Source organism: Manis javanica, chromosome 8, assembly GCF_040802235.1.
Source record: "Manis javanica isolate MJ-LG chromosome 8, MJ_LKY, whole genome shotgun sequence".
NCBI classification, from domain to species: domain Eukaryota; kingdom Metazoa; phylum Chordata; class Mammalia; order Pholidota; family Manidae; genus Manis; species Manis javanica.
The window spans coordinates 56,080,010-56,098,951 of record NC_133163.1 but is presented as its reverse complement, the minus strand read 5'-3'; the positions used below and the strand labels follow the sequence as shown (position 1 = coordinate 56,098,951).

The 18,942-nt window shown below is 31.6% G+C and overlaps 1 long non-coding RNA gene across 2 annotated transcripts in view; it reads right to left on the bottom strand.

Annotated features, from left to right (window-relative positions):
- LOC108399177 (uncharacterized) overlaps window positions 1–18,628 on the bottom strand; it is a 32,419-nt gene extending 13,791 nt beyond the window's left edge. For both annotated transcript variants that reach the window (XR_001853585.3, XR_012120535.1), the window contains exon 1: window positions 267–18,628. This is a non-coding gene — a long non-coding RNA (uncharacterized lncRNA). The remainder of the gene's footprint in view (window positions 1–266) is intronic.
- Between the last annotated feature and the right edge of the window lie 314 nt (window positions 18,629–18,942).

Sequence of the window (18,942 nt, the reverse complement as noted above, 5' to 3'; positions counted from 1 at the left end):
AGTTGCTTACTGGCAATTTAGAATTATTCTTTGTACATTAGATGTTAATAAACTTCATCTGTTTTTCTATTAAGGTATGTATCTTTCTATGTGTGCATTGTAAAGTTAAACTTACTATTACTATGTGACATTCACAGTATTGGGTAAGCAGTTTAAATATACACAAGTTAAGTTTAATTACATATCAAGACTATTTAGAGGTACATTGGTATATTAAGGATTATAAATTTTTTATTACATATTTTAAATTTTCCCTATTCACTCACTTGCCTTCAAACTTGTAAAGTTTATATTTCAGATTTTCCAACTCTTTGGTAGTTTGAAGCTTTAAATGTTTGACAGATCCGTTTGGAATAAGGTTATGGCTGGTATCCAGGATGGCCTCCTATGCTTGTGCAGACTGCGCAAGGCTCAACTACCGAGAGGATGCCAAAGAACAATATTCAGGATGCTCTCCAGAGGAATGAAAAGTGGAGACCACATTCTTCTTATTCTAAAATCTTTAGTCAGTACTTAAATAATATTTTTTTCCAATAAGATGATGAGTTTTTTATGCCTTTTGCCTGGAAGCAAAACTAGGGAAAATTAAAGTACAAAAATAAATACTACTTACATTAATGGACATTCCACTGAAAATAAAAATAACAAAAATAATGTATATAAATAAAAATCCATTAAAAGCACAAAACAATGGCACTTTTATGAGAAAAAGCTGTGAACATTAAAAAATGTGTAAAGCATATAAGCTTTTATCTTTAAATTTAAAAAATGCATTTAGGATTCTCACCTTTAAAGCTAGTTTTAACTTCTTCTAAAACATATTATTTGCTTTAGCTATTTTGCATTATTTTAGTTAACAAAACTTTTGGCATTGTTAAAAGTTCAGAAATAAGAGAATAAAAAAACCAATGCATTTTCAAAGTAGTAATCAGTAAATGTTATTGTGTATACACCAAAAAGTTTATAAACCAGGAGCACTCAAATCAAACCATAGAATAAGGTCCAGGGATACATTATAAAGCAGTTTGATATATGAAGAAGCAGTGGTTGTTTATTAATCACAGTCATTGATAATAATATTAGAACTTTCTTTATGAATAGAGAATTGGTCAGTGGTCACTTCAAGTCAACCTTGAGAATAGGTTCAAGATCTGCTTATGATTTTGAGAAGCATTAGTCTTGCAAAATAAGCTAAATAAAGCTTTATTTTTACAACTAAACTGGTTTTGTCTGCTCAGGGAATTTTCAAGGTTGGTCTCCATTGTTTTTATTTTAACAGCATCTATCTTTCTTACTTGAAATACCTATAACTGTATGAATAAGCTGTATCCTGAGTTCTCAGAATGATAAAGCACAATTTATCATATTTAAACTATATTGTTATACTTCCCCTACAAATAAAAATTTGGTAACTCAGACATGATTGAAAATTAAGACTTTGCTCATTGAAAAATTAAGACTTTACTCGTCAGTCTTTAATTCCACTTTTATCATATGCCATCTTTTCATTCTCTGCTTTTTGTTTTTAGACTTTGCATAAAATTTATCCCCTGTTTTTAGTTATAGGGGTAATAGTTTACTTATCTTGTATTATGCAGTATTATAGGAATATAAACATACACATTTGTGATCAACTTAATATTCCATTTAAGACTATTAATATATTAATTCACTTTTATTGTCAAATCCATAGTATCATGATTCTCTATAAATTGCAATGTATTATTCCTCTTCCAATATTTGTTAGCTATAGCTAAAATCTTAGTACAGATTATTATTACTAAGTCCCTATACTCTATGTAATATCTTTTAAAAATAATTGTCATCTTTTAGATTTAGATGTACAATTGTATAAAGCATAGATTTTTACACTATATTAAAAAAGTTTTCTGTTCTTTGAAAAATAACATTATACCAGTTAAGTGTTTGCCTGCTTCAGTCTTACTCTATTTCCCAATAGTCTCCTTACCTATGAACACAATGATCATAAAGAAACATTATTCCTGATTAAATAAACAAACACAAAAAATCTACTCATTATGTTGTTCTGATTATTTATGTAAGTGCAATACACAGAATATCAGCCATATATTCTTCCTTAAGTTTTCTTTGCAAATCTAGCCATAAATTTAACTACTAAATTCTATCTTAAAGAAGATTTCAAAAGGAAATATCTTAAAGATTTCAAAAGGATCAGACTTGAAAAAGCCTTTGATATTTGATTTTGATTTTTTTTTTTTTTGCTAAGATATTTGCTAAGAAACCAATTGTAAGACACTCTAACAGCTTTCAACTTCAATATCTATAAATTTGGGTGAATTTCTCTCTTTTCAATATCTCCAAAGTTCATTAACATTCCTGACCTACCAAGACATGACCTTCCCTACTTCCTGTCAAGCTGGGCCCCTGTAATGCATGTAATCAGCCAGTTTTCCTTAGAGGCCTTAGGGGCATTAACTCCACAAGTACAGTAAACCTTTACCCCTTATAAGTGGTCTTTTGTATCTGATTAAATGAACCTTCTCAAGGTAAGATCTCAGTTACACAGTTGATTTGTCTTAATATATCTTAGTAAATATACAGATGAATGCTTATTGAACATCTGCAGCTAAGTACATTTCCATTAAAAGTAAGATTAGTAAGTTTCTGAATACTTGGTGGTCATAAAAAATGAGATAACATTTTAAAAATGTTTATTTTAGTATATACAGCTAGGGTTTAATGTGTGTTTGAGTTACCAAAAGCTTGAGATGGGAGAAAAATGGATTCCTTATAAATTCATGAAAAAGAACATTAAATTAATCTCTATTTCAAATACCACAATAAATTTTCCTTCACAGTTCATTCCATCCTATATAATTAATACTTATTTCATTACATCTTGGGTGAGCAGCCTGCTCTCATGAAGCCTTCCAGACTAAAAAGAGTTCTGGAAATCCTAACTCAGTCCACAGGTACAGTTCTGAAAGTTTTTAAGTGATATGACCTCAGAAGCCTATATCCAAGAATCTATTCTTTGAAGTTACAGTAATTTTAAATACCCAATGCAATCCTTTTTTTCACAAGGCTCTAAGACCTTCCTTGTTGTTGAGAACACAAACACAAAGTTAACATAATGGAAGAGAGCAAAATTTTCTTTCAAGGTGCATATCTAACTATCACATAGACACTTTCTGTCAGTGTTTACCTTGAGATAAAAACATATTATTGACAATAAGGGCAATGAAATCTTTAGGGACTTCAAAAAAACATAGACTTCCTGAAATATTTATATAAACAATATTTTACCTACACAAATTTGACCTCGAATAGGCTGATTTGATCACCTCTTCCAATCTGACAATGCTCCCCATGAGACTCTTACAGTAGTAAACACCAATCATATTTCAATAATCTTCTTAGAAGTTCAAAAAACAATTGTGATTTTCCAAAGGCCTTATAGGCCATCTCAATAGTTTTGGTGTAAAGAATATTCTGTTTTTGTAATCAGGAGCAGTTTTAGGAAAGAACATTTATAAAAAGTTGTCAGAGGAGAATTACACACTTAATTAAATATGATAATGACACTTTGTTGATTTGTGAATTTTTGAAATGAAGTGATAATAAATCGTTTAAAAATAAGCATGACGATTGAAAGGACCTTAGCTTTCTGTAAGTGAGAAATCATTGTTTTTGCTTTTATTCTTGAGTAATCAAGAATAAAGTCAACATAAAGAACAAAAATGTATTCTAAGACAAAGAATCATTTCTAACAATACAGATTACACATATGGGAAGAAAATTCTTTCATATTGTAGTCAGAGTTATTCATCAGTAAATCAAAGAAGCAAGCCTACGTAGTCTGAATGAAATTTGCTTGTTTTTAAAACAATTTATTGTTTTTTTATAAACACAATATTCTAAGCAAGCAAATAAAATTCACTTTCCAAGTTTCATCCTTTAATATTTCATACTATGAAACAAACTAATATTTTAGGTGAGCAATTCTTCCTGAGAGGTATTATGAATTCAAAACTATTTTCACAATAATACCAAAATGTTATTTTTGTTAAAATACATTATGTTCATCATTGTTATCTTCAGATGAATTGACAAATATATATTTAAAATATTTTACAGTTCACATTTTCATCATAGTAAGCACTGATTGGCTAAAAGTCACATAAACAGAAGCTCTCTAGGGACTTCAATAAATCCAAAAGTGTAAAGACGGCTAGAGACTAAAAAAGTCTATATGAATGCTATAGAATGCTATAGAATGAACTTCTCTTTTTCCTCGAAAAACAAAAGTATGTGCATAAAATTGTATTCCTCTGTCACTACTGTTCCTAATATAGACTTAGCTATTCATATTAATTAACTTCAGCTAAAGTAACTAACTTCTATTTTACAGAGAAAACTGGGGAATGAGGATGAACTATTAAAAACTGTCTGGCACACACAAACATTTAGCAGACTATCAAAGTGGTGAGCACACATAACACAAAATATACAGCCACACACATCCCTTTTTCATCTTCTTAAAGTCACAAAAATAAACAGTAATATGATACAAAGATATAATCTCTGCATAGAATACAAAAATAAGAAATCAAAGTATTTATAAGCTTGCATTTATACTTTATACTCAATGTTTCAGAATTCTCTCCTTTTAAGAAATTATCTACTAGTGATTGCCCATCAATTTTTAAAAATTATCCATAATAATGAATTAAAATCAATTTTTATGCCAGTCTAAGGTTTTAAGTTACTTAAGTTACTTAGAAATTATCATCATTCTTAATTAATATGAGCTAAAATATAGACACAAAACTCAACAAAAAAGACTAACAAATTAGATTTTCTGCCATCTCTCAGCCAACAGAAAACAGATATTTATTGTTCATCTACAGAAATCATCAAATGATCAGACCATATAAGCAAGTACCCAATCATTGTTGCAAAAGTGGGGAATAATTTATTGAATGTTAGCAAATGAGAAATAAAAGTAAATCATAGAATCAGAGGAAATATCAAATAGAAAAAACCTGGAGAACGAAGGTAACCCACATTTTGTTCTATCGCAGCTTTTTATTTCATCTCTAGAAGCCAGGATAAGATTTATTTGGATTTTAGTTATCTGAGTCTCACTGCTCTGACAGTGTAATTTATCGGGCTCTTTCAGGTGAATCCACTGCACAGTTTGGTGCATGACCTCCAAACTGTTCAAGAATAAATCTAACAAGGAGGCAAAAATCATTATTCTCTAATGAATATTAAGTGGCAGTGTCAAATTCTAACATATTAATTAATGAGGGAGCCAGTAAGATGATGCAACTGGTTCCCCATTTGTTTTCAAACCATTAGAAGAGAGGCAGCTCTTAGGTGTGTGTGAGAGAGAGTTTTTGTTATGTTTTATTTTTATTTGTTTAATACTGCCTATGAGCTTGTAATTTTTCATTTATGTTTAAACATCAGACTATCTTTAGGTTGTGTTATTTAATTATATTTTCATTGACTTCCTAACAAACTTGTCAATCACACACAAATTCTTAATTTACACAAAATAATTTTCTCCTACTGTAGTATTGATTATGGATTTTCACATTTTTTAATTAAACTTCCTTGAAGAGCAACATTTGGCTGAATGCTCCCTCTCTTTTCAATTTCTCTCACTTTATATTTTTGTCTTCACACTCTTTATTTCGTTTTTCCTATTTCCTATGCCAGCATCATTTTTTTTATTAATGTATCATTGATAAACAATCCTATGCTCATATACAATCCTATGCTCAGGTTACACATTCCCCCCTATTATCAAGTCCCAACCACATACTCCATTACAATCACTGTCCATCAACATAATAAGATGTTATAGAGTCACTACTTGTGTTCTCTGTGCTATACTTCCTTCCTAGTGCCTCCCCAAATTATGTGGGTTAATCATAATACCCCTTAATCCCCTTATCTCTCCCTTCCCACCCATCCTACCCAGTCCCTTTCCCTTTGGTAACTGTTAGTCCATTCTTGGGTTCTGTGAGTCTGCTGTTGTTTACTTCCTTCAAAAGGAGGATGGGTATTATATCTTCTCTAAATGTCTGATAAAATTCAGTGGTGAAGCCATCTGGTTTGGTAGTTTAGTTCTTATGTAGTTTTTTGATTACTGATTCAATTTTATTGCTGATAATTGGTGTGTTCATATTTTCTATTTCTTCCTTGGTCAGTCTTGGAAGGTTGTAGTCTTCTAGAAAGTTGTCCATTTCTTCTAGGTTATACAATTTGTTAGCATATAATTTTTCATAGTACTCTCTAATAATTCTTTGTATTTCAGTAGAGTCAGTGATTTCCTTTCTTATTTCTGATTCTATTTATGTGTATAGACTCTCTTCTTTTCTTGATAAGTCTGCCTGTGTCATCATTTTTATGTTTTAAAAACTGTGGTACAAATTTTTTATATGATACTTTTCTTGCATTCATTTCTGTAGTTCAATTGTCTCGCTTTTGTTTTGTTTCTATTATTCATAGTATTTTGTTCTCATCAATTATTTTTTTGTTATTGCAGAATATATGCTAAATATTCCAATTTCACAACACTAGGATCCTGTGCTACCTAATTTTAAGAAGTGTTGTATTCCTAAATCTCCAGGATGTTCTTGATTTTCCTTTTCATTGCAAAATGTTTTACCTAATAATTTTTACCATTGTTCAATCTTTAGTAAACTACAAAATTTCTAAACTTATTCTGTGACTAGATAAGACAATAAGATTTTTTGGGTTTTCTTCCTTAATTCTATATCCAAATTTCTACCATGTCATTTCCAGTTTATGGATTCTATCAGAAATTGAATGCCTCCACATATCTGGAATTGTACTTCTTTTCTACTTTTTTTGCCTGATTATCTTTTAATGCATGTAGTTCCTTGGACATTAGACATTTTTTTAGATGGCTTTTGTCATGAGTCAAAGTCTTGGTATGTTAGTATCTAAAGCTTGGATGTCCGTATTATTGTTTGTTTTTTTCACTGTTATTCTTTTAAGTAAAGGTTTTTTTCAACATTAAGTTAAACTTAAGTTTGTCATTTTTTAATTATTACACATAATTTTTTATATTTAAAATATTAATTTTATGAAGGTAAGCTCTTTAGTTTACTGTTATGATACTGATATATACTATCCATGCTATAAAAATTGTTATATATTTATCAGAGACACATTCCTGTCCAGAGTACTTACACCACTGACTTCACCCTTATTATTTATCACCATAGATTTATTTTTATTTTTTTTTATTTTGGTATCATTAATCTACAATTACATGAAGAACATTATGTTTACTAGGCTCCCCCCTTCACCAAGTCCCTCACATATACCCCTTCACAGTCACTGTTCATGAGCGTAGTAAGATGCTATAAAATCACTAATTGTCTTCTCTGTTTTGCACAGCCCTCCCCGTGCCCCCAACCACACTATACATGCTAATCATAATGCCCCCTTTCTTTATCCCCGCCCTTGTCCCTCTCCTCCCACCCATCCTCCCTAGTACCTTTCCCTTTAGTAACTATTAGTTCATTCTTCGGTTCTGTGATTCTGCTGCTGTATGTGGAGTATCACTATAGATTTTATCACTTTTGTGTACTTAGATCAGATTATAATATTAATTTTGTAGCAACAAACTACATTACAGGCACAGTTAGCTGTAGCAGAGACAGACATATTTTGGGATACAACCATTTCAAAAATCAGTTTGATTTTCTTCTAGTCAGTGAAAGACAAATACTAAAGAAATGATGAAACATACTAATGAAAGCAATATAATTACATTAATTATGTATTTTGAATTTAATGAGACTTTGAGTCTATCTTATAGTGACAGAATGGTATAACTTTAGAAAAATTAATTATGGGGAGAAATTAGTAGATATTTATAAAAATAAAACATATTACAAGAAATATTTTCTGGATGGTCTTGAGCCTAATGCAAATATATAAATAATTCTCTAAACCTTATTATAAAGTATTGCATTATAGGCAGTAAACTTGTTATTTAAATTATTTTAGTCAGGAAATAATACATTTTAATTTAATACCTATTGGTTGGATGGTCCTATTATAGATATTGAGAATATAAAGAAGATTAAATTATAATCCATGTCCTTGAAAAGTCCACACTATAATTGCTGAGAAAATCATGTTTTAAAAGGTCACTGGGCATTGTGAGTTTATACAGATATGCATTGTGTTTTATTGAAACAAATAAATCCAATTCTTCTGAAACAGTAAGAGGTTTGGTAAGCATGGCGATTCACTGCTGAAAATGCAGTCCTCCATGAAGAAGAAAGGGCAGTCAGGGGTAAGAGTATGGTTTCTGAAGTCAGAAAGAGAGTTCAATCAAAGGTCTAACATCTTATATAAGAAACGATAATCACATTACATAACATTTCTGATGGTCTGTCCTCTGACAATGTTGGAATAATAATAGCATACATAAAATACAGTTTGATGATTAAATAAAAATTCCACATAAGCTTCTAATTCATATTTTAAATATATTAAGTACCCACTAAATCACAACCTTAAAATGTATTATTGAAGAAAGCCAAATTCAGTGAAGAAATAATAAGAATGGAAGATTTCTACTACTTTATTTTGTTCTTTCTTTCTCTCTCTACTCAATAGGATACAGAATATTAATATTGCTTTTAAAACACTAATAAGAAATCAATACATACTTTCTAGTCTATAATTTTTTCCAAATGATTTATGAGGAAGAATAAAAGTGGGCAATCATAGGATTCTCACTACAAAAATTTTTCTTTACCATCCTAAATAACAAGAGTTATTGGAAAAGCTAAGTTTAAAATGTCACCAATTATAATTAAGCACATAAATTTTAAGATAGCAAATTTACATTCTGTGTATTTTACAGCAATAGAAGAGATTAGTATAACTAATCTCAACTATCATAATGACAGAATATATGAATTTAAAAAGTATATAAATGAGAAGTAATAAATGCATTATTCTTAAGGTTATCTCTAAGTAGAATACTTTCTCAATGATGTAGAATATAATTTATATTTTGTGAAACTGATGGAAAAATGTTTTAAACTTTTGAGATATTTTCTATTAAATTATTTAGTCATTCAAAAATTATATATTGGAACCTGGAGTTTGGTATTTAGGACTTAATGATGACCAAGTTAGACACAGTGTTTGGTGCATGCCCTCTTTTAGAATAAACAAAACACCCAAAGAGAAATGATGAGGGCAATAAAGATTACTATACATGGGTCTATCATTCCACCTAGGTAGTTCCAGAAAAGAGGTGTTTGGAGAAGATGAGATTTTAACAGTGATAAGACACCAAAAGAATTCTAGTGGTGTGGCCTGGTGAAGGGGAGGGTATCAGTATAGTTTTCTAATAATTGGGGACAGCACATTTTAAGATCAAACAAATATGTCTAATTATTGGAATACAGAATCCAAGGAAGTGGTAAGAGACCAGGCTCAGAGAAAAGATCTGGGAAAGTTTGACAATGTCATAAAGAACTAGAATTTAAGAATTTATTTTTATTTATTATTAAACACTTATTGTTAAATAAAACATTTTTACTTTTTACTGTAAATCAATGCTACTTCAGATAAATTGTTTCTATGGACAGTTATACACACACACAAAAAAGGTTTAAGCCATGAATTTAAGGTCACCTACAAAGCTCTCAGAAACACAGTATACCCAAACCTAATTACATTATCTGGCAAGGGATAAAATAGCACAAACACATGTGTTTTGAAATCACTTATATGTCAGTGTTAATTTTGACCTCATTTTGATAAACAGTAACAACTATATTATAGGATGTTTGGCTCCATCTCACATAACTTATGACCAAGGACCTGAGGCAGCAATTGAGTAGAACCATTTTGTTTACAATTGGCACACATCAAAACAACCTTGTTAGAGCCATATTACCACAGGGGCAAAACATGACTTTGAACTCTACAACTCTACCATCAGAGAAAAAAAACTTGTTTATATATTCCACTTTTTGGTGAAAATACAGTGTGCCATGCCGATTCTATTACAGAACCAGTTCATTTTACTCAACTAGTAGAGAAATAACATTTGTTTTATGTTTTAAGGAAGATTTTCTTCAATCTTCAACTTTATAAAATGGACAGAACTTAATAATTAACTTTCAAATTATAATGAGTAAATGTATATTTAGCATTTGTACTTAAATTACTATATTGAAAATAGTGATGACTTCACAACAAACTAAATTTATATAATAAATATAAAATGCATCTAAGAGAAATACAGATAATTAAAATAAAAATCAGTATTAGGAAAATTTATTTGAAGAACAACAGATCCTATCTAAATAAAAAAACTTTACAACTTACTTTGTAGTTATAAAATCATCAGCTCATGTTACAAAATTTGCCTATTAATAAAGTTTCAAATAGGTAAGTTATCCAAATTTATGAACTGGCAAAAAGAATTAACTATATAAGCGTTTATGTATGAATCCTACTAAATATAAGATTTGAACTGTGCACTATAAAATATAAGTACATAGGTTATTGTTATGGTATATATCACTTTTACTAATTCAAATTTATAAATACATAAATATAATTATAAATATATATATATGTAACAAAGGAAGATCTCAATACATGACTTATTCATACTTAGAAATAATTTTACTATACTATATATTCACTAGGCAAAATTATAAAGATTAAAATTATAGTTGATGTTTAATTCCAATTGTTCTAATTTTAGATTGTTAATTTGATGAGATAGTGGGCATCCCTTAATTGCTGTTCAATTTTCCAAATGATAGGATTATGGACAGGATAAATTCAGTTAATCAAAAAGTCAAGGAAAATAAGAACTGGATAATGTTTTAGAAATTTTTATCAGTTTATTACTCTCATTTTTCAGTCCAAGAATTTACAAAAGATTGAGGTTGTTTAATATCACATAATCACTATAAATGCAGAACTGGGACTAGAACCCTATTGTGCTTTGTTTTGACTAATATTCTTCTTATCATTTATGATTATTTTAAAATTTTTATTAGTATATTAATTTAATAGAATTCTAACCAAAATCCCAGCAGACGTTTTGAAACATCAAAAATTAATTTTAAAATGTATCTGAGAGGGCAAGCATGAACAAAGAATGAATATTTTAATAATCACATACATGGATTTATAGGACTAAGAATCATAATATAGCATCATTATAAATATATAAAATAGAATCAAGTGGTCAGTGTAATAAGTATCTATAAGTATACTAAAGTATAAATATGTATGAATATATAAAAATAATAGTATATATTAAATATATATTATAAATTATAAACAAATGGTATCCATTTGGAAAAAATACTATTCCTACCATACATACCAATATAATACTTACATTTTTTGCAGATCAAGAGGGGAGTAAAATCTTTCTTAATGAAGACTCAATACCCAGAAACTTTTAAGGACAGGACTAATAAATTATAAAATCCAAAATGAAGTCATTTGTTCAGAAAAGTCACTACATACAAAAGTTAAAAGATAAGCCATAGACTATGGAAGCTAGTTTTATATACCATGCCCTGCCTCTGAAGCTTTGGTTAGGAGGATTGAATCATTTTACCAATAGGTTGTTTCAATAACTTATTTTCCTGCTAGGTCTAAACACTCCTTCTGGGCTGGCTACATGTCTACCTGGAAGCACTGAATTTCTTTGCGCCTCCATATTTTGCACTCAATGATATAAATATTTCTTGCATTCATTCCTTTGCAAATTGCCACTTTCTTCAGATATGGTACTCAGATTAATCACTCAGACAGTTGCCTTAAGATACTCTTCTACTAATTGCTTCTTGGACCTCTGAAGTTGGGGGCTACTATAAAGACCTCAATTTCTAATGTAGTCCTTTCTAGCAGTTGCGTTCATTTTGCTTTCTATCCTTGAGAAATTCAGCCAAATTATGTCTTTAAGGATACACTTCTCACTTACTTTTCTATTTTAGTACTGATTATTTGTTTAAAATTTACTTTTTGTCATTTCTATACTCTATTAAAAATGTGAAGTTATATGCATTTCATCAACCCTCGATAAATTTCAAGCTTTTGGACTTCAGAAAAATTATTTTTCTTTGAAAATAAATGGGCAGAAGCAATAATGGAAGACATGACAGAAAGCATTGGAAACTTAGTAACTTAAAAAATAAAATAACAGAGGATCAGGTAGTACAAATTGCTCTAATGATGGGATGTATTTTTTCCAAAAGACTTAATTAGAAGAAGTTAATGTATCTATTATATAATATATTATGCAATGTATTTTTCAAATATAGCTTATATAGTATTTTCCTTTTTAATTGTAACTAAGGAACTAAAGCAAAATCCAAAATATTTCTTATGTTTAATATGCTGTCTCTTATAGTATGTATTAAAATTATATGAATATTTCTATTATATAAAACATCTTCCTGCAGACTTAGTAGCCTACACTAGGCTAGCCTTGTTCTTCTGGTTTAGGTGTTTTCATATGTTAAACTGAATAGCCTTGCCTTCTAAATTGTATCAAATATGCTTCTAATATAACAATAATTGTGTTACATTTATAATTCTTAGAAAAATAAATCATTACTTAGTGCTTTTATTTCTTAAAATGAATTATGATGCTTTTTGGATATCCTTTACATTCATGACATATATATTGTCTGTTTACTCTGGCATACATAAAAACAATAATTTAATAATAAACTATATCATTTAAATAATAAATATTATAGCACTCTAGATGGACATTTAAGCAAATACCAAAAGAACAGATATAGCAAGTATTTACACAAACACTCTGGATAGATTCTATACTGCTATAGTCAGAAGTCATACTAAGCTAACTTGTGTAAGATTAATGGGAATAAAAGGAGATAACATTGCAAGAAGAAACTTCTGTGGGACTGAGACCCATATTTTTCTTCATTCCCTTGGTTTTGTTTTTAATGTAAAGTAATATATGTATTTGAGTTCAACACACATACCCACAGACATTTTAAACTACTAATGTCTGATTCATTTTGTAATATCACATTTTATTAATTCAAAATTGATATATAGTGTTTTCAATATTGTGAATAGGGTTAAATTGTCATTATTGATCATAATTGTGAAATTTGTTATCTGAATTATATCACAGTTTAAAATATTGAGTTGCTTAAGTGACTTAAGCAATAATATATATATATATATAATTTTATAAGATTGCATATGTACATAAATTTCATATAAAGTTACATGAAATCAAACTAGGACTTTTTGTGTCCTATAAAATGCTCAAAGAAAATTACTTAGGAATCTGAATCATCAATATACAATGTTTATTCTTTATGAATACCCCTAGGCAATTGGCACTGGATTGAACTCATAACAATGTTAGGAAAGAAATGCCATTCTGATCACTAAAAAGTGATTCACAATTCCAAAAAATCACTAGTACTATATATCACTCAGCATCATAATTCTGTTTTGTCCTGATAAACTTCACCAAATACCAATCTCTCTCTCTGGATGTGAGATTGATTGAACATTTCATTCAATGCAAATATGAGTCTCATTAAAATTGAGTGTTTCTGTTAAATAAAATGTTTTCTTCTTACAGAATGAGTAGTCCATTAAAACTAGAAGAGGGCTCTCTTAATCATTTCAATTACACACTTTGTCACTTGAAAAAAATCAGTTATAAATTTAAGATTAAAAACAATTGAAAGTGTATCATATCAATACTGTATTTAAAAAGCAAACTTTTATCCTATCCATGACCCTACAAGATTACCAGATTAGAGAATTGTTGTCTTTTTAGGCAAAATTTTATCTGATAAATGTTATCGGTTGTGCTTGTGCCTCTGTATTTATACAGCTGATAACTATTTAAGAATTTGGGTAATGAATTCCTCCCAGAGACTAAGTATTTTGTCACAGTAAACCTCTTTTCCTCAAAAGTAATATTTTAAACCATTATTTATCAGACGTCCATAAATGGAGATCAGTCTAGAGTTGCCTCAGACTTTATTAGATAAAATCATGGTTGGGTTGCAAAGTCAGTATAGCCCATTTTGATGCTACTTTCTGAAAGGTTTATCATTGAATCAAAATACTGTATTTTCCCTACTGCTTTTGATATTTTTAATGTTTAATGTTCTCCTCTGCTGGGCTGTGTAATCTCTAAGGGAAACAAAGTTTCTGGCAAAAGGCTTAAACTACTGGTATAAGCATTCTGCATTCCATTTCTCATGGTGGTTCTCTTATGTATTTTATTCCTAATCCGCAACAGAGACACAGCCCAGGGTGTTACTATAGTGTTAAGCAATATTTGGTGAGTATAATAGTTTGTTTTCTAATGACTTTTTGGTCCCCATGATACTAGGTACCTGATGAGTAAGGAGTTTCACAATCCACTTCAAGTACAGGAATCAAGGATTGTTTTTGTCATGAAATGGTGAGCATTTGAGATTTTACCGGGCATGCAAGCTAACATCATGGATGCCTGTAGAAGACACGAGACTTCTGAGTCAGAGATGAAGAATAGTTAATTCTTTACAGCTGTCAGTCCAGAGAAAAGAAATCCCAGGGCAAAATACCTCTAAAAACTAAAATCAGTTGAAGGGAGAAATAAAATTTAAAACCCATTTATTTCTCACAAACTGCAGTCCCAGTCCGTCTTTCTTCTCTGCTCCAGCAGCAACCACACCAGCCTTCCCCTTCACCTCTCAGCTACAGATAAGCCCTCTGTTGCCCAGGTAATCACCAATTGATATGGAGATGAACTTGTCCACCCCTGAGGAAAGATGCAAATGCACTAAAGCCATACTTCTTTCCACCTCTGAATGCCTATTTACAAGCAGATACACTAAAGCCAGGCAAGATATTCTGGAAATGCTAGAATTTTACCCACAATTCACCCTTCCAGAAATCTCGCCTTAAACAATTTACTCGATCCCCCTCTTCTGACCAATCTAGTAACATGTAGTAGCTGTAAGATAAATTCCAATGTAAGATAAATTTCAATTGAAGTAAGCAGGCTAGGAGAGGCAACAAAGGGCTAGGCAGTTTATTTGAGTGCAATTCCCAGGTGATGTTCCTCAGTCTGAAACACAGGCCAGGGAAGTCACACACAGTCAGAGAGGTGGGGGCTTATAAGGGGTTTGGAGGGGGAGGATTGGGCAAGCTCTCCTAGGGGGTGTGTGGAGAGGTATGATTGGCTAAAGATGACATAATAGACAACTAGAAACTTTTTTTCCTTCTGAGAGGGAGGAAGCTTACATCTGGGTCTTAGGTGGCACATCAGAAGGATGGAATTCAAGAAGAGCTGTCCCCTTTCCATATAAGGCATGGACCTTGGGGTCTGGTATATTCTCCTTTTATGGTATCTCTCTGTTCTTTTTGGATGTCCTTGTTTTTCCTTCCTCCAGCCTAACATTCCAGCCTTTTGGTCATAATGAGCGATGACTCCATCTGGCTACTTCCGGCTGACAAGGGGTGGGTGGGGGGCAGTTCTTAGCATGTAGTTACATTGCTCTGACTGCAAATATCTTGCCTTGATTTCTCCAGAGGCTCTCATCTTATTCTGTCTAAGCTTATGGTCCCTGTTTCATTTTCTCATCTACAGATAGATACTCTAGCTGCTGCTAGGGAAAAGGGGTGACTACCGCTCTGGCTGCTTCATGCTGAGAGGTGCGCAGTAAAGGGTGCAGCTAGGTTTCTACCACTGGTCAGTTGAGAGGGCCTCGGAAGGTTGGTGCTTCTATTCTGGAAGGACAAACTTGATGAGATTAAGAATGCATGGCTGAATATGAGAACTAGAAATATGAAGAGTCTAATTAAGAATCATGGTCAGGTATCATGGGGAAACTAGAATTCTGGATCAAGTTTACATTTCAATGACTAGTATTAGGATTTAGTATATATATAAGACTGCATTATTGAAACAATACTTTTCTTTAAAATCACCCTCATTTTTATTAGAAGTAGCCGGATTAAGAAAATAATTAACAGTTGGCTTGGTTATTTGCATAAGTGCAGCAAGAAGAGTAATTGATTTCATAGGCTCTTTTAAATGTGCTTTGCTGGAACTTTTCTTAAGGAATTTCAGATTGGACTTTTAAAGGCCTTTCAAGGCTAGAAAGCCAAGTTAGACTTGCTATCAGGTTTTTCCTGTAGTACCTGTAGATTTGGGTGAATTCTTCTCTTCTTGAGGTCTCTGAGACTTTTTGAGGTTCTTGCAACTGCTAGGAAGTGACCTTCTTTACTCACCTGGTAAGGCTGCTGGGAACTTTGTAAGCAAAGTACCAGGCCAGCTCTTCCAAGGGGCTTTGTTGGCTCTATAAAGTCAATCTTAGTTCTTTAAAGCTCTCTGTTCATATCTGAGTTTACTCATGTGTCTCTCAAGTATGACATTCTAGTCAAAGCCTTGGTAGTATAACCTGTGGTTTTTAATTGGTCTTCTTACAAGGAAAGCAGATTCTTATTGAACTTAAGCAAATAAACATACTGCCATGAAATATAAATATAGTCACTGAGAGTTTTTAAATTCTGGAGGGATCAGGGAGAAAGATAAAGTTTCAATTCTGCTTATAAAGGCAGTCATTTACTAAACTGCTTTCAACTTAGGAGAAAAAGCTTAAAACACTTTATCGGCAACATTTGAAACAAAAAGCTACAAAATCATCTTCTTTAGATTACTTAATCTTATGTAAACAGTACCTGTTCTGCTGAAATCTAGTTCTTTACTAGTTTAGAAGTAATTAAACAGTGACTATAAATGAGGAAAGACTTACAAATGACAATGGTTAAAGATCTGATAAGAGCTTACTATAAGACAGTTGACATAAGGAAATTTGGATATTTCTGTAACCAAACATTTAGTAACAAAGTTTAGCATCATTCTCCTTCACAGTGCTTTTCAGGTAATTAAGCAGGTAAATATATATCAGATAAATAAGCTAAATTAGCCAAATATTTTCTCCAATGAGAAAAAGTTCCTCTGACATGTTCTAGGGGCCCTCTGGAAAATATCAGAGTTAACTAGAGGTAAAAGTACCTTTTTGAATTTTATTTTTATTTTGGCACTTGCTTAAATAGGATTCTAGGTTGCCATGAAGCAATACTTATCTATTTAACCAGACTGACAATGAAATACCTCAAAGGCAAATAAAGAAGGTTACACAGTTGTTAGCAAAGTTTAGCTTTTAGTCCTTTTAATATTAAGATCTCATTTTCTTAAACACTTCAACAACTCATTGAGACTTTAAGCATGAGAAACTGCTTTGATAAAACAATTAGAGAACTCTTTGCAATTTTTCAATATTAAGAGCAGACTAACAGTTAAGAAATCTTTGTCTTTTTTAACTGAAAACAAAATTATAATTTTGCTGTGTACTTGATACTGAGACTCATTTGCTTTAATTTTATATAGCATGACTATATTAAATTCTTCTACAAACTTTCTACACTTTTCTTTTTCACTTAGAGTTCTCTCTGTAAAAACAGCTGTACTTTAGAACAAAGTTATTTTTTTATCAAAAGACATACTCTTTAGGATGCAGAAATGTTTTACTTATTACTTTAAGTAGTTTTAATTAGAACTTAAAACCATTAGGTACCTTAATTTTTAGTGAACACTGAGAAGCAGGCTATTGTAAACTGTTACACTAGCATTCTTTAGATTGACAAATTTATGAACACATTTAATAATTTCTGTAACCATGAGCTTTACAGCACAGTCTCTCACTAAGCACAAAGTATATCAAGTATATCTTTTTAACTTAGCAAAACTTTAAGGTTTTAGGTTACTATAAAGATTCAGAGGCTGTAGGTCGGTATACACACTGCAACACACAATTAAAAAGGTGTTCACTTGCCACACTTATTTAGTTCACTCATTTGTAACAACTATGCTAGATTACCTTCAAGACCTACTGAATATTTGACAAAGCTAAGACTTTAAGCATTTTATTCTTAAAAAATTTAGCAGATAACATTAACTTAACTGACCTTACATAAACTTAGGCAGCTGATAACTACAAGGACATGCCCACCTCAGCCAAACTTAAATTAGCATTAATGCTTAACATTTTTTATCAGATTTTCTGGAAGTTTTAGAATGCCTAATTTTCACAAGCACTTGCTTTTAAATCAATTTTATTAATATTATCCGGAGGTAGAGAAATCTTTCATTTACATGCTTTGACACACAAACGTACAGACTGAGACACAACGTCTACAGTTAGCAATACTTCTTACACAAAAACATATACACAGACAGACAAACCGATATAAAGACTTGAGTCACTGATAGCCGTCCTCTCTTCAGCTTCTAGTTCCTGGCTTCTGGAACCAGAGGGTGGGAGGAGCCTGTTCTGGTGGGGGAAGAGGGTGGTGAAGGCAGAAGGAGAGGGGAAGGGGTGATGCAGCCACCGGAAGAGGAGAGCAGGACAATGGCATGGTCGAGAATGCAGGACTTTAAGATGGCAGCGACACGTGTGAAGACAAAGGACTTAAAGATGGTGGTGGAGAGAGGGGGAGGGGATTGCGAGCTGAGGGAGGCAGGCAACTGATGTCCTCTGGTGGATCTGAAAAGGAAGAAGGACTGGGCAGAGTAAGAGGCTGACAATCTTTAACTAGAGATTGGGTTAGGAGAACCTGAGTCAACATAAAGGTCTGGGTGGGAGCGCAAAGTCCAAAAAGCCTGCACATATGGAATTTCACTCTACTCTCTGCCCCAGTAGCAAGAATTAATCAAGTTGGTGAGGAGGCCAAAATTGAAAGTTCCCTCAGGGGGCCAGCGAGATTGATTGTCCAAGGGATACTGAGACCTGGCCTCAGAACAAAGAAAGACTAGCTTCCATTTGTGAACTTCCCAGGATAAATATAGAGTAGCCAAAT